This window comes from Neophocaena asiaeorientalis, unplaced genomic scaffold (assembly GCF_003031525.2).
Source record: "Neophocaena asiaeorientalis asiaeorientalis breed wild unplaced genomic scaffold, Neophocaena_asiaeorientalis_V1.1 scaffold35, whole genome shotgun sequence".
NCBI classification, from domain to species: domain Eukaryota; kingdom Metazoa; phylum Chordata; class Mammalia; order Artiodactyla; family Phocoenidae; genus Neophocaena; species Neophocaena asiaeorientalis.
In genome coordinates, this window is record NW_020172984.1 from 1433633 (window position 1) to 1450751 (window position 17119).

Here is a 17119-nt window from a genome sequence, read left to right on the forward strand (position 1 = left end):
ACTGAATACAATTCTAATGCTAACCACCTGGAGGTAGTGTAAGACTACGCAGGTTTAAGGGCACGGTCCTCAGCAAGACTGCCCTTACTTCAGATGCCATCCACACTTTGAGAGTCCCCAGGTCACCCACACTTCTGACCAACTGGCAGAAATTCAGGGGTTCCCATTATCCCATCAGGTTCAATAATTCACAAGAATAAATCACAGAACTGAATGACTCAGAAAAGCACTGCACTTAACAATTACAGTTTTATTTAAAGGATACAACCAGGGCCAGCCAAATGAAGGGACACATAGGGTGAGGTCTGGGAGGGTCTTCAACATGGAGCTCCCATATCTTCTCCCTGGGGAGCCAGGACATGTCACCTTCCCAGCACATCCGTGTTCACCAACCAGGGACTCCTCTGAACCTCAGCATCAAGATATTTTATTGGGATTTCACTGGGAAGGCATGACTGATTGGATCATTGGTCACATGATTGAACTCAGTCTCCAGCTATTTTAGAGATGTTTCCTCAAGCTCTCTCTCCCTGCTGTACCCTCTGCCTCTGCATTAATTCAGTCTCTCACCTGCTCTCACCTGAACCCTTAGTACAGCTTCTTAGTTGCTATTCTTATTCCATGCCACCTTCCCACAGGTTTGGCCTCCTCACTCTGGCAGCTTCTCTGCCTTGATTAAGCCCCAGGGGATGGGCTTAGTCTGGAACAATAGGGGTGGGATTTCTTTGAGCCTATTTAATCTGCAGTTCAAAGACATTCTTGAAGATCCTCATTATCTGAAACAGAGAATACAATTAAGGGGAAATTTAGGTTGTTTCTCCTCACTATTCCCTCTCCCTCTTGCAAAATCTGCCTTTTTAAGGTTCATGTCATCTATCCATTCATCTTTTCTCCCTTCTGAATGCAATGATCTTCCAAACTCTTGGCCACTTTTCTCATTCTCTGAAGATCTGCCAGCACCTGGCTCATGGCCTTCCTGTCCCCTCAACTTCTGCCACTCTCCTGGGCAATTATAAAGTCCATGTGGCCTCTTAGCTTCCTGTTCTCATTATCTCCAATCCAATGAATTTCTTCTCAACTCTGCATCATCCATAATCCTCTTCTGTTTTCATGCTACCATGTCTCCTTGGCTCTCGTATCAACTCTTATGGCTTTAGACACAGTCTGTGTGCTCATGACTCCTAGCTATTCTTCCAGCTCAGACCTCTCTTCTGAAATTCATACCTCCATATTCAGCTGCCTTTTCAGCATATCCCTTTATATGTCTCATACTCGGGCATCTCAAACTCAACTTCTCAAAACTTAGCTATTGCTCCTTTGAACTTCCTAGGACAAATCTGCATTTCAGCAAATGATACCATCAGCCATTCAGTTGTGCAATCTATCTTCCTCACCCCCTTTTGTCCTATCAAGTCCTGTTCATTTTACCTCCAAGATATATCTTGAATCTGTTTACTTTTCACTATCCCCACTGCTGCCAACCCAGGCCAATGCACCATCCCTTTTCGCCTGGACGACTGCACTAGTGTCCAACAGGTCTCTCTCTATTTGTTCTTGTACTCATTCAATCCATTCTTTACATAGCAAGCTTCATGAGGGTTTTTTTTTTTTTAAGTGCAAATTTTACCTTTATTCTCCTTAAAATCTTTTAGAGGCTTCATAGGATGATGTTCAAGATCTTTTGCATGTTCGACAAGGGCCTTGCGTGATCTGGTTCCCACAGTCTTTCTAGCTTGCCTCCTGCCGCTCTCCCCTTTATTCACTGGGTCAGTCACAGAGCCCTTCTCTCTTTTCTGAAGATGCCAAGCCCCCTCATGCCTCAGAGTATTTACACACACAGTCCCTTCTACTTTGAACGTTCTCCATGCCCTACTCCAATCTTCATCTACCCCTTATTGTGTGACAGAAGCTGTGGCCTGAATAAAACACAACTCTCTTCCCTTAAGAGCTCATAGATTAATAAGAGACATACATGTAAGCAAAAAAAGAAAAAAATTCCACCACAGTATAATAAATGCAATAGAAGTATGGCCAAAGGAAGAAATATTTATCTATCTCTGAGAGTCAGGAAAGGACATTTAAGTAGAAGAACCAGTATGTCCCAAGGACACAGGCAAGGACATGAGGAGATATGAGCAGTTTGGTGCTGCTGGTAAAGGTGAGGAGGTTGCAGGAGGTGACTTGGATGCTGTGTTGAGGAGCTTGAATTTTATCCAGTAGGCAAAGAGGGTGTCCCCTACAAAGGATTCTACGTAGGAGAGACATGAATACATATCAACTACAGTGCTATCAAACTGGTAAGTAATGGGAGAGAAAGACATCAAAAGAAGGTGAAGGCAGAAAGTCAAGTAGGAGAATACTATAATAGTCCTAGCAAGTGGTGATGGCAACTGAATTAAGGCGAAGGTAGTGATAATGGAGAAGAAGATGGAATGAAGATATTTCTAAGGGGTAGAACTGATAGGACTTGGTGACTGAACAAAACATGAATCCTTGCCCTTATGGAGCTTGCATTCTAGTGTGGAAGGCAGATAATATATCCAATAAACAAATGCAAAGCAACTGACAAAGGATTAATGTCCAAAATTTACAAGCAGCTCATGCAGCTCAATATCAAAAAACCAAACCACCCAATCCAAAAATGGGCAGAACACCTAAATAGACATTTCTCCAAAGAAGGAATACAGATTGCCAACAAACACATGAAAGAATGCTCAACATCATTAATCATTAGAGAAATGCAAATCAAAACTACAATAAGATATCATCTCACACCAGTCAGAATGGCCATCATCAAAAAATCTAGAAACAGTAAATGCTGGAGAGGGTGTGGAAATTCAAAAAACCCAAATGCATACATGATATAATCCCTTTAATGTTACAAGCTATGAAAGAAAATAGAGCAGAGTAAAATCCCAGCAAATGAAGGAGTTATTTTAGATGAAGTAGTCCCTGTGAGGGCGTGACATTTGAACAGAGAAATGAGCCATGTGACTATCTGGAGAAAGAGTATTTTAGGCAGAGTGAACAGCAAGTGCAAATGTCCAGAGATGGGAATGTGCTTGTCATATGTTTGGGGAATAACAATGAGACTAGTGTGACTGAAGCACAAAAAAAAGGAAGGGGAGAATGGGAGAAGATAATGTCAGAATATAGCAAGAGACCTCGTAGATCATGGAAATAACCTTGGGTTTTATTTTAAGTGTGATGTGAATCGTTGGAGGATTTTTGAATAGGGAAGTACCATATCCTAACTTATACTGTAAAAGGATCACTCCCAAAAGACTATCGTGGGGGAAGTGTGGAAGCTGGGTAGCCAGTTACAAGGAAGGGATCTATGTGAGAGATGATGGTGGTTTGGACTAGAGTAGTAGCGATCAAGTTAGTGAGAACTGATCAGACTTGGGATATATATATATATTTTTATAAATGTATTTATTTATTTATGGCTGTATTGGGTCTTCATTGCTGCGTGTGGGCTTTCTCTAGTTGCGGTGAGCAGGTGCTACTCTTCGTTGAGGTGCACAGGCTTCTTATTGCAGTGGCTTCTCCTGTTGTGGAGCATGGCCTCTAGGCATGACGGCTTCAGTAGTTGTGGCACACGGGCTCAGTAGTTGTGGGCTCTAGAGCGCAGGCTCAGTAGTTGTGGCACACGGACTTATTTTCTCCACAGCATGTGGGATATTCCCGGACCAGGGTTTGAACCCATGTCCCCTGAATTGGCAGGCAGATTCTTAACCATTGTGCCACCAGGGAAGCCCTGGGATATATTTTGAAGGCAGAGCTGATGCAATGTGATGATGGATTGAATGAGGGTAGTAGAAAAAGAGAGCAGTCAACAATGATCCCAATATTTCTGGCCTGAGCAACAGGCTGAATCACAGAGCTAGTTACTGAGATGGAGAAGACTGAAGGGAATTAGGTTTGATAAACAGGCACTCAAGAGTTTGATTTTAGAAAGGTTTAGTTTGGAATACTGTTAGACTTCCAAGTAGAATAGTTATTGGAGATATGAGTCTGGAGTTCAGAGGAGAGGTTAAATCTATAGATATACATTTTTGGATTTATTGGCTTATAGGTGACATTTAAGATGATGGAATTGGTTAAGATTTTCTAAGATGAGTGTAAGCTAAAACTGAGTAGAAGTCCAAGGATGGAACACTAGAATACTCTAATACTTAAGGGTTGAGAAGAGAAAGAAGATCCAACAAAGAGACTGAGAAGTGTCCAGTGAAGTGAGAAGAAAATCAGTAGAGGGTAGAAGCCAGGTAAAGATAGCCTTTCAAGAAAGAGGAAATGATCAACTGCTTAAATGCTGCTGTTAGGTCAAGTAAGTTGAGAATTGGATTTGGCAACACGAAGGTTATTGGTGACCTTGATAAGTCTAGGTGAGAGATGATGGTGGTTTGGACTAGAGTAGTAGTGATCAAGAGGGTAGAAGCCAGATAAAGGTAGTCTTAGAAGAGTAGCGGGGATAAAAGACTCATAAAAGTTTTTAAGTATCAGGCTTCCCTGGTGGTGCAGTGGTTGAGAGTCCGCCTGCCAATGCAGCGGACAAGGATTCAATCCCTGGTCCGGGAGGATCCCACATGCTGCGGAGTGGCTAAGCCCGTGCATCACAACTGCTGAGCCTGTGCTCTGGAGACAGTGAGCCACAACTACTGAGCCCACGTGCTGCAACTACTGAAGCCCACGTGCCTGGAGCCCGTGCTCTGCAGCGAGAGAAGCCACTGCAGTGAGAGGCCTGCGCACTGCAACGAGGAGTGGCCCCTGCTCGCTGCAACTAGAGAAAGCCCACACGCAGCAATGAATACCCAACACAGCCAATAAGAAATAAATGTATAAAAAAAAGTTTTTAAGTATCATAAAAGGTTAAGATGCAGTAGAAAGAAAGTGAGAAGATTCTCTATATAAAGGGGAGCAGAAAAGTAGTGTAGTAGCCAAAGAGACATATGCCACCAAGGGAGGATTTCTTCAAGAAGGGAGGGAGGACTGGTGATGCAGGGGAGAGAGGAGAATAAGTGTGGAAGCAAAGTCCTTGAGTAGGTGAGTTCTCTGGATATTTGAATATTTAGGCCTGGAGCTCAAGAGAGGGTAGAGGCTAGAGATACAAATTTTGTAATGATTAAATTATATATGAAAGGGACAAATATGAGAGTGGATGAAATTAGGAAGAATGAAAAGCAGAAGCCTAGGAATAATCCTGAGGTATCAAAAATTAGAGGGAATAAGGGGAGAAGATCCAGTAAGGAATTCTGAGAAAGAATGCTCCCTATTTTCCAGTTATTTTTATGACCACAGCACATGGCATATTGTTTCACTTCTCATGCCTGTTAAAGCCTTTTCTTCCCTGGATTCACACCCATCTCTCATAGTACTTTACAAAAATCTTCATTAGCACTTATTTCATTGCATTTACATTATATATCTGCTTCTTCCACCAACCTGAAGGCTCCCTCTGCCAAAAGCTTTATCCATCTTCGTTTCTACAACTCTTAACATAATGCATAGTAGGTGCTAAATGAATGAGACATGGAGCAGGGGGAAGTTAATCCACAAATAGACTGTGATATATAAGCATCAGGAAGTGTGAATATGCCTTTTATGCCTTTCTGAAAGAAATATACATGTTGGAAGGAATTCATCAGTGAAGCTATCTGGAGTTTTCTTTGTAGAGAGGTTTTAAATGATTAGTTCAATTCCTTTAAAATACAAAATATAGAATTTCCTGTTATTGTTTCAGTGTTGATAAGCTTTATTTTTCAATAAAATTTTCTACTTCATCTGAATTGCCAAATTTATTGGTATAAAGTTGTATCCTCTTATATTTTTAATAGCTATAGGACTTGTGGTGATGCCCCTATTTTATTGCTGATATTAGTAATGTGTTCTCTTAAACTTTTCCTTGATTAGCCTTGCTAGGAGGTGATTAATTTTTTGTCTTTTTGGAGATTAATAAGTTTTGCTCTTGTTGATTTTCTCGTTTTTTTGCTTTCTATTTTTATCAATTTCTGATTTTATCTTTATTTTCTTTTTTAAAAATTAATTTATTAATTATTTTTGGCTGTGTTGGGTCTTTGTTGCTACACGCAGGCTTTCTCTAGTTGTGGTGAGCGGGGTCTACTCTTCGTTGCAGTGCATGGGCTTCTCATTGCAGTGGCTTCTTTTGTTGTGGAGCACGGGCTCTAGGCGCATGGGCTTCAGTAGTTGTGGCTCACGGGCTCTACAGCGCAGGCTCAGCAGTTGTGGCACACAGGCTTAGCTGCTCTGCATTATGTGGGATCTTCCCGGGCCAGGGCTCGAACCCGTGTCCCCTGCATTGGCAGGCAGATTCTTAACCGCTGCACCACCAGGGAAGTCCCTTTATTTTCTTTTTAAACTGTCTTTGCAAAAATTTCCTTTCTCTCAATTTCCCTCTGAGCTCTGAATCCTAACAGTAGTTCTCAAGCCAAAGTGTCCCATTAGAGGAGTCCCAAGTCTGGAGGGAATGAACCTGCATTATTACTCCACCATGTTCAGTAGTTAGGTAGGAGTAGGTCGTGGGAAATGTGGCCTCCGTTGTGAACACACTGGTGGATCCAGATCAGTATCTGGGTTCATCAGTTAACTATGCTATGCACAGCAGGAAATCCAGTGGCACATTTTCAGAAACACCTCAGTCCACTCCTTTGACCCACTGATCTATACACTTCTTCTTGTTGGTTTGGGGAGAAGCTCTTCCATGGTTTCCATGGGCCTCTCTTCCTGATGAGAAACTTGAAAGAGGAAGATTAGTGGAATGAACTATAGAAATTGGTCTGGAGGCCACAGTTGATACTCATTCTCTCCCTTTTCCACTATCCACTCTAAATTCCCCTCACCCTCAGTTTTCATCTTAGCAGGTCTTGGTGGCTTATGTGGTGGTATAATCCAAACCCTTATTCTTGAGGGGACTGAGCTCCTAGTAACCACACCCTTCTTAGTCCAGAGTTGCTGCATGTGTTCACAGTTACAGTGGGGCAAGGGAGTATCAGGAGATGCCCAAGTGGATCACATGGATTCTGTAAAAAGCCATGATACCTTCTCCTACTGATCAGGGTCAGTTATCCTTGTCATGATGGTGACTTCTCTTTTCACCTACTGGTCCCTGGAATAATGAATCCAAAGTGCCCCAGCAGCAGTCATAGCTTACAGTTCAATGGGACCTTTGCTGTGTCCCTTAACAAGAGTGCAATCCCGTTGGGGACCAGTACCTCCAGCCCTATATATCCCAGATTTGTGGGTATGGGAAGCACAAAATCCTCTAGTGGGTCATTGGTAGTAAAGGTAAATGGAGCTATTCCTGCATCCACTCCTTGGTTAGTGGACCCATGTACTTTTCCTATTGGGTTCATAAAGGCCTGGGATTTAACGTGTATAACATATCCTGAATGATAGCATCTTGTTTTTTCAGAGTTGCCTCTGCAGCATGTGGGAGGCTGGAATAATGAATAAGTGAAATGAATGGCATTTCACTTGAGACTTTAGAAAGCCATTCCAGCTCTTTATCAGGTCAGCTTTTTCTGGCTGGTGTGGTACTAGGTCATGGGTCCACTCTCGCACTTCTTTTACCATGAAGCAGTTGCCCTGGTTGGATGCTATGTTATGCAGGATTCTGTGCCTGTGGATCAGACATTCCACAAATCCCAATTCAGTAATGTTGGCTTAGGATCTGTTGGTGGAAAGGAAAACCCATATCCAGAATAGCTATCTATCACTGTGAGAATGAAGCACTGGCCCCCGCAGAATGGAAGGGACTCAAAGTAGTCAACTTGTCACCAAGTAGCCAACTGTCTCCATGAGTAATAGTTCCATTTTGGGGGCTCAGCATTGGTCTCTATTGCTGACATGTTGGACATTTAGGCATTAGTAGCTAGATCAGCCTTAAAAAATTGGAGTCCATACTTTCTGGGCCCATATATAGCTTCTATCTCTACCACTGAGGCCAGACCATTTATGTGTCTGTATTAGTTTCTTAGGGCTGCGTTAACAAAGTACCACAAATTTGGTGATTTAAACAACAGAAATTTATTGTCTCAGAATTCTGGAAGCTAGAAGTCTGAGACCAAGGTGTCAGTAGGCTTGGTTCCTTCTGAGGGCTGTGAGGGAAAATCTGTTCCATGCTTCTCCCCTAGCTTCTTTGGTGTTCCTTGGCTTCTCCTGCATCACCCTAATCCCTGTTTTTATCTTCACATGGCATTCCCTCTGCATATCTCTGTCTTCACATGGCCTTCTGTTTATAAGGATACCAGTCACATTGAATTAGGGGCCCATCCTACTCCAGTATGATGTCATTTTAACTAACTACAACAGCAAGAACCCTATTTCCAAATGTCACATTTTGAGGTATTGGGGATTAGAACTTTAACGTATGAATTTGGGGGGGATAAAATATAACCCACAACAGTGCCCATCAGGCTGGTTCCAAGGTAGCCAATGATTAAGGCTGGTAATGACAACTGCATGAGTTATTTTCTCTACTTAATTGTTTAGTACCTCTTCCCTAGTGGGTGCAAAATATGATACAAAAATCTTCACACTTCATGCCCACTCATGTATATTCACCCACAAGACTCTACCCTAGACCTTCTTGTCTTTGGTCTTCCAGTCTTTTTTCTTCCCGGCCCCTTACCAGCGGGCCAGGCCATTGACACATGCCCAAGAATCTATATATATTCTTACTTCAGTCTGTTTCTCCTTATACACAAACCAGATGACCAGGGACAATGTTTCTAACTCTACCCATTAGGAAGATTTTTCCTCTCCACTATTTTTCAAAGCTTCTCAAGTATGTGACTATAATGAGGCCACTATCTAACTCTGGCTTACATCCACATCTTAAGCTGACTCACCCATAAACCAAACTCAGGCTTTACCCCTCCTTCAGCTGGTCACGGTATTGGTGCAGTTGTGGTGGGTGACATGGGGGTCTGGACTACCTGGTCATGCAGCTTACAAGTACCTCAGTTGTGCCTGAGCTCCATCTCAGATGCACCATTTCCATCTTACAATAAATGCTGCTGGGTCCATCTGAACACCAAAAGAACCAAGGCCGTAACAGGCAGTTTTGGACACATGACTACTTGGAGTCCCACGGTTAAGTGTTCGGTTTCTACCAAGGCCTACTATCACATCAGTAGCTGTTTCTTAAAACGTATATAATTCTCTGCTGCAGATGGCATGGCCTTGCTCAAGTTCCAGGGACTGCATTGTGATTTTTCCACTGAGGCTTACCATAAGTTCTGTCTTAAGTCAGTTTGGGCTGTTATAACAAAATACCATAGACTTGGTGGCTTAAACAACAGACACTCATTTTTTCACAGTTCTAGAGGCTGGAAGTCTGAGATCAGGGTGCCAGCATGTTCAGGCTCTGGCAATCCCTTTTCCTGATTTGGAGACAGCCACCTTCTCATTCTCACTCTGTCCTCACGGGGTGGGCGGAAAGTGCTCTCTGGTATCTCTTCTTCACCATCACATTGGGGGTTAGGGCTTCAACATAAGAATTGGGCAGGGGGACAAATTCAGTCCATAACATTCCACCCCTGGCCCCCTAAAATTCATGTCATTCTTAAATGCAAAACACATTTATTCCATCCCAATAGCCCCCAAAGTCTTAACTCACTCCAGTATCAACTCTAAAGTCTCATCTAAATATCATCTAAATCAGATATAGTGAGACTCAAGGTATGATTCATCCTGAGGCAAAATTCCTCTCCAGCTGTGAATCTGTAAAATCAGACAAGTTATGTGCTTCCAAAATACAGTGGTGGGAGAGGCACAGGATAGACATTCCCATTCTAAAAGGGAGAAACAGGAAAGAAGGAAGGGGGGATGCGTCCTAAGCAAGTTCAAAATTTAGCAAGAAAATTCCATTAGATCTTTAAGGTTTGAGAATAATCCTCTGGCTCAGTGCTCAGCCATCCAGGTCCAGTGGGGTGGCAGCATCACCCCCAAGGCTTTGCTGGGTAGTCCCACTCCCAAGGCTTCAGGCAGAAGCTGCCTGCCTGTCAAAACTGAGGCAGTGGCCCTGGTGATCATCTATCACTCTGTCCTGTCCAATTCAATAAATCTAACAGCCATCCTTCATTTTTCCCCATCTCTGTCCCCTTCAGTTCAAACTGGCAGTGCTTCTGCTCATGTAATCCTGTAAACTCCTTATCAAGTGATAATCTCATCACACCATTGGTATTTGAACATGCTTTCTCATTTTTTGCAATATGGATAGGCTGAGAATCTTCCAAATCATCAAGTTCTGGTTCCGCTTTGCTTAATAATTCTTTCTTTAATTCATCTCTCTCCTTTCACATTTTACTGCTAGCAATCAGGTGAAACCAAGCCCCTCCTTCAATACTTTGCTTAGAAATCTCCTCAGCCTAACATCCAATTTTATCACTCAAATTCTACCTTCCACAAAACACTAGGACACAGTTCAGCCAAGTTCTTTACCATTTTATAACAGGGATCGCCTTTCCTCCAGTTTCCAATAATATATTCCTCATTTCCGTTTGAGATTTCACTAGATTTGCCCATAACGTCCATATTTCTAGCATGTAACTTAAAATTATTCCAGCCTCTACCCATTACCCAGTTCCAAAGCTGCTTCCACATTTTCAGTTATTTTTTACAGCTGCACTCCACTGATAGTATCTCTATTAGTCAGGATTCTCGTATCTCTATTAGTCAGGGTTCTCCAGAGAAACAGAACCAATAGGAGTTAGATATAGATATAGATGTAGATTTATTATAAGGAATTGGCTCACATGATTAGAGAGGCTGAGAAGTCCCAAGATCTGCAGTCCGCAAGCTGATGACTTAGGAGAACCAATGTTTAGTTCCAGTCTGAGTTCAAAAGCCTGAGAACCAGGACACCGATGGTATAAGTTCCAGTCTGAAAGTTGGCAGGCTCAAGATCCAAGAAGAGCTGATGTTTCGGTCCAAGTCTGAAGGCTAGAAAAGACCAACATCCTAGCTATGCAGTGAGGCAGGAGGAATTCCCTTTTACTCAGCTTTTTTGTTCTATTCAGGTCTTCAATTGATTGAATGAGGCCCACCCACATTAAGGAGGACAATCTGCTTTACTCATTCTACCAGTCCAACGTTAATCTCATCCAGAAACACCCCCCACCCCAACACACCCAGAAAATGTTTGACCATATTATTTGGGTACTCCATGTCCCAGTCAAGTTGACATAAAATTAACTATCACAAGCTCCAAAATGCATCTTTTCCCACTCTTGACACCTCTAATACAAAAGAGTCTACTGGAATATATGGCCAAGTGGCAGAGATGCTTGTACAGGAGCCTGGACCTTCTGAAGAGCCCTTCTCCTGTTCTGGGCCACAAAGCTGGAAATCTTCAATACTACCTGGTATATGGGCTGAAGCAGTATTCCCAGGTATGGAATGTATTGCTCCAGAACATAAAGAGAACTACCAAGCCCTGTGAATTCTCCTTTGTGGTAGGGGATGCAAGATGCAACAATTTGTTTTTTACTTGGAAGGATATACTACTAGCACACCTCTAACCAGTGGACCCTTAAAAATTCACCAAAGTGGCAAGTCCTTGAATCTTTGTAGGATTTTTCTACTCTCTGGAGCACTGGTCTTACCAATACCTCCAGCATACTAGCCACCTCTTGCTTGTGCTTGTCTGACCAGCATAATATTATTTATGTAATGGGTCAACTACTGAAGCCTGCAGTAGTCTACAGTCATTCTCCAGGATCCATCTGCAAGGGCCAGACTGGCTAATTAAGTGGAGACATGATAGGGACCATCCTCCCTCCACCCACATTCTTTAGGTCTTTAATGGTGGCACTAATTTCCATTATGCCCCTGGTATGTGATATTTGTTTTTTTAATTCACTATGTTGGCCAGGGGTGGGTGTTTCCACTTGGCCTTCCCCACTATGATAGCTCTTACTTCACACAGGTTAAGGACTTAATGTAGGTAGGTATCACTCCAACCGCCAAATATATCAATTCCAATTACACACACAGGAACCGGAGAAATCACCATCGGGTGGGTGCATAGACACAATGGACCCACTGTAAGCTGGACTTTAGCCAGGACCCCATTTACTACAAGGCCCCCATAAGCCCCCACTCTAATAGGGGCCACGACAATGCTTTGGGTCTCAGGGTACTGATGTCAACTCAGACTCTGAGTAAATTTTCTGGTTATTCCTCTTCCCCAGTGTGTACAGTCACCAAAGTAAATGGCCACAGGTCTCTTTGGGGAAGGACTGAGGAATCATTACATGTATACTTGCTGCAGTGCTGCAGGATCTGCCACCTCTTAAGTCAATGGGTTTCAGATCTGAAGAGTGGCTCAACTCCAGACACTGAACAAGGGATAACGACTTTTGGTGCAGTGCGGGGGAACCATACTCAGGCTCTTGCTTCTCCATTTTGGCCTTTTTTTGGTTGTAGATGTTAACTTTGCCCCTAGAGATGCCAAGTTCTATATCCATCTCCACAATTCGCTGTGGGTGAGGCCCCCTTGGTTGCCACTCTTGTCAGATGTTGTTGTCTTTGTCATAATTGTAGCCTCCTGGCTTCTGGTGACTAAGTGCCACCATCTGGTCTCTCTTACTTGGGGGAAGGGGAATATCATTCCCATAGTTATTAATGAGCCCCAGCTCTGTGACTGTTTCTACTGACAGCCCAGGCAGCAGAGAACTTCTTGGTGATGCTCTTGCCCCTCACCAGATTTCTGATGGCCTCAGTGAATGGTATGTTTTCTGGGCCTTCCTGTTGAACATAATCTTCTGATGGGTCTTCTGGCTTCACACACCTATTCCTGCATGCCCACTTTCCTGTCTTTTTTTTCATTCTTGTACCATATGCCAGGGCAACTGGGGCATTTCTACTTTACTCAGCATTGGCCATCACTTTCTCTAGGTTTCTAAAAGCCTCCCGGCAGTGAGTTTTTTTCATCCCCAAGAGTTCTTGCCAGGGTGTTAAATCCTGTGCCTCAAGAAAGTGCTCCCAATTTAATGAATTCCTGATTGTCTAGTCTTATATTTCAGCCACTTTGATCAAGCAACCTCAAATTTCAATTGCAGGGTACTCCCCTGGCTTCTGTCTATATATGCGAGCTAATTCTTACAGCTCTTTGTATTTAATCTCTTTCCTCCATTATCAGGCCCAGTATGTTCTCAGCTGGGTTTTTTTTTTTTAATATAAATTTATTTATTTATTTTTGGCTACGTTGGGTCTTTGCTGCTGCGTACAGGCTTTCTCTAGTTGTGGCGAGCGGGGGCTACTCTTCCTTGCAGTGCACAGGTTTCTCATTGCGGTGGCTTCTCTTGTTGTGGAGCATGAATGGCTCCTGCATCAGCAGGCGGACTCTCAACCACTGTGCCACCAGGGAAGCCTGGCAGGCAGATTCTTAACCACTGCACCACCAGGGAAGTCCCTCAGCTGGGTTTTGTTAGGATTTAACTCTAGTTACTGGCCTGGCAGCCAGGACAGGAAGTAGGGGCAACTTCTATGTTGCCTCATGGGGCAGTGGCTCTGCAGTGTCTTTCAGCATGCAGAGAATAATACGAAGAGGTGAACCACCTCTGCAAACTTTGTAAGTTCATGTGGGTTTGCAGAACTAACATCCTTACAGATGTCCATCCAGAAGTCCTATCCCTTGTTTCAGGGTTTCAGGTTTTTGCAACCAGGGCCCTGACCTGCTTTGGTTGCACATTTAAATGTCTCTGGAACTCTGTTGCCTCTATCACGACCTGAGTCTGTGGCTTAACTGTGTCAGCTCTTCCACTATAGGACATAAAAGCCTCTTTGTAAGCTACTAAAGAGGTTTTCTGTCTCTCACACTTAGGCATTAACCCAGGGAGAACACTTGCTTTCTCCTTATTCCTTTTCAGAGTATCAATACAACTTAGCAGTAACCAGCCAACTCCACTGTCCTTGTAGGCATATTCCCACTCATATATTTCACATGCCTGAAATTCTATCTGCAAGGGCTTTCTCCTCCACTGGGATGTTTTCCCAGGTCACTGATTAAATCTTTAGCAACTGGGTCACCACCTTGTGCTAGGAGCTACCCATTCCCCTATACTGCTCAGGATAGCATCGTCTTTGCTTATGAGGTAATGAGTGTGCCAGTCCTGAAACTTCAACTTATTATGTTTTCTTGGACCTCTCCTGGTACCACTTGTGCTAGTCTGGGCCCTCTGAGAGGCAGTTGCCAAGGTGGGATTTGACATGTGTATTAGCCAGGGCTGCCATAACAAAATACCACAGACTGGGTGGCTTAAACAATAGAAATTTATTTCTCCTTTATTTCTGGAGGCTGGAGGTCCAAGATCAAGGTGTCAACAGGTTTGGTTTCTTCTGAGGCCTCTGTCCTTGGCTTGCAGATGGCCACCTTCTCACAGTGTCCTCACGTGGCCCTTCCTCTGCATGTCCTCTGCAAACATGTCCCTGGTGTCTCCTTATGTGTCCAAATTTCCTCTTCTTATAAGCAATCAGCCGAACTGGATTAGGGTTCACCCTACCTAACACCTTCATTTTAACTTAATCACATCTTTAAAGGACTCATCTCCAAATGCAGTCACATTCTGCAGTATTGTGGGTTTAGGGCTTCAACATATGGATTTTGGGAAGGACACAATTCATAACAACATGCAAGATATTTTTAGGGGAATTATCTGTGAAAGATAGAAGGGAGGGGAGCAAGGGAAGGTGGGAGAGTCTGCAAACTGTGACTCAGGCCTGACACCTATGAAGGAGAGGGAAAAGAAAGGATTGAGAGTAGGCAGGGTCTCAGACCACAGCACAATTTGAAGAAAGTTCAAGCTAGGTTGATGGGTTCTCCAGCCAAAACTGCCCATCAGAGACCCAAACATTACAGCAATGAAGCACATTAGCCATGTTCAGTCATTTATAAGTTAGACAGTTACAGGAACATAAAGAATTCAGTTTGGGGATCAGTTCTTACTGGTTTCTCCAGTAGTGTCTCCAGTCCACCCTGACCATTCTGCCACACTTTATTTTGCTCCAGGAGCCATGTGCCTAGCTCTCCGAGATGTTTATACACCTTTCTCAGTTTCTGAATCTAGCTCATTCTCTCATGCTTTACTCCATTCCTTTCCTTTCTGTCTTCTGTGGCTCATTTTTTCAGAGGGACACCTGGTTCAACTTTTAATGAAGCATTTATTGAATGGAATTGATTATAGGCAAGAAACTATACTAGGTGCTGGATTTTTTTTTTAATTTATATTTTTTCTGTGTTGGGTCTTTGTTGCTGCACGCAGGCTTTCTCTACTTGTGGCAAGCGGGGGCTACTCTTTGTTGCAGTTCATGGGCTTCTCATTGCGGTGGCTTCTCTTGTTGTGGAGCACAGGTTCCAGGCGTGCAGCCTTCAGTAGTTGCAGCACGCGGGCTCAGTAGTTGCAGTGCAAGGGCTCAAAGGCATGCGGGCTTCAGTAGTTGTGGTGTGCAGGCTCACTAGTTATGGCTTGTGGGCTCTAGAGCTCAGGCTCAGTAGTTGTGGCTCACGGGCTTAGTTGCTCCGCGGCATCTTCTGGGATCTTCCCGGACCAGGGATCAAACCCGCATCCCCTGCATTGGCAGCCAGATTCTTAACCACTGCGCCACCAGGGAAGTCCGTAGGTGCTGGATTTTTATTCCATAATGGTCCGCTTTCTTGGGAGAAACCAAGATTTCCCTTCTTATCCACAATGAGAGCTACCTGTGGCTCCCTTTCACTTATGATATATAGGGCACAAACACATTTACCCAGAGGAGTCTACATTCAAATAATCTTGTGAGACATTCACCACCACATCTGATATGAGTAAGGGCTGCAGAGCACCTTGCATCCCTGGGTGTTCAGGAAATACTATTATGCTCAAGTACCTATATAGGTACATAGGTAATATTTATGTAGGTATATAGGTAGTTACTAATTTCAAGAGAACTTCAAAAGAGAGGGCATACTGAAATTAACTAAAATTTTTTAATAGAAAGGGCACATTAAGCTGACCAGAAACTAAAGGATACCATTCCTTTCTCAGAAATCTAAAAGGTCCCTGAGGATTGCCACTTGGAATTTCTCCTCAGTTTTATTGGTGCCAAACTTATTGGCTAGGGACCACAAAACGAAATTCCTGTTGAATTCATGAGGGAAAGAAATAAATGTTGGGAAAAACAGATGTCAATACCCAAAAGGCTTATTTCTACATTTCCCCTACCACTGAATTGCCTTGGTCATTTACAAACCTAATCTAAGGCTAAGTTATGAACTTAACTTGAGAGAGACAGGCCTGGAGAGGTTAAGGCCTTGACCAGTGGTATATCTTTAACCAGAATCGGAACGCTTGCGTTTCCCTTTCAGTCATACACTGCCCACTAAATGACTTCCTAACTGGTTATCTTTCTTGAACACATAATTCATTTACAGTCTTTCTATGAAGCTGTGAAGTTGCTCTCCTACGCTTAGGGAATGGAAGCATGAAGCACAAAAAAGACGGCACCTTCAGCTAATTCATGAATAACAGAAAAACAGTGAACAATTTGAATCCCACATCCAGAGCTCTGGGTCACCAGGTCGAAAGCCTGTACTGGGGGCAGCGGGGAGAAATGGAAGGAAATGCTGGTAAAATTACCTTGACCGTGCGGAAACTTGAAGACTTTCCTACCGACTAGAACTCACCAACTTTTCTCAACAAACGAGCCATGAGAGAGGTGTGCTGAAGCGACTGGACTCGCCCCTGGCGCCCGCTCAGACGCACCGGAGCGCACCTCGTCACCTCCCAGGTCGAGTCCTGGAGGCCGTCACACAGCACCTGGAGGAAGTCCGCGCCGGAGCCGGAAAAGCGAGGAGTCCCGCCAAAAGGCCGGGCAGGTGAAGAGCGAGGAGAGACTGGGGCCAACGTGCTCTGGCGGGGATTGCGGGAGTCGGCGAGGGACCTATCAAACCAGGGTTCAGACAGACCGACTCTCCATACAAGTTCCCCAGTTGCCAATCTTGGGATGGCTTCACAACGTCTCTAAAACGTGATCTCTCACCACACACCTACCGTTCCGAGCGCCCCTAGCAACCACCAGCAATTAAAAGCGGAAGAACGACCTTTGTCCCGCCCTC

General features: G+C 43.8%; 1 long non-coding RNA gene across 1 annotated transcript; it reads right to left on the reverse strand.

Moving 5' to 3' along the window:
• Positions 1 to 253: 253 nt before the first annotated feature.
• Positions 254 to 17068, reverse strand: LOC112397839 (uncharacterized). Its single transcript, XR_003002880.1, has 3 exons — positions 16641 to 17068; positions 10779 to 10965; positions 254 to 776 (listed from the first exon to the last, which is right to left on the reverse strand). It is a non-coding gene; the product is annotated as an uncharacterized LOC112397839 (long non-coding RNA).
• Between the last annotated feature and the right edge of the window lie 51 nt (positions 17069 to 17119).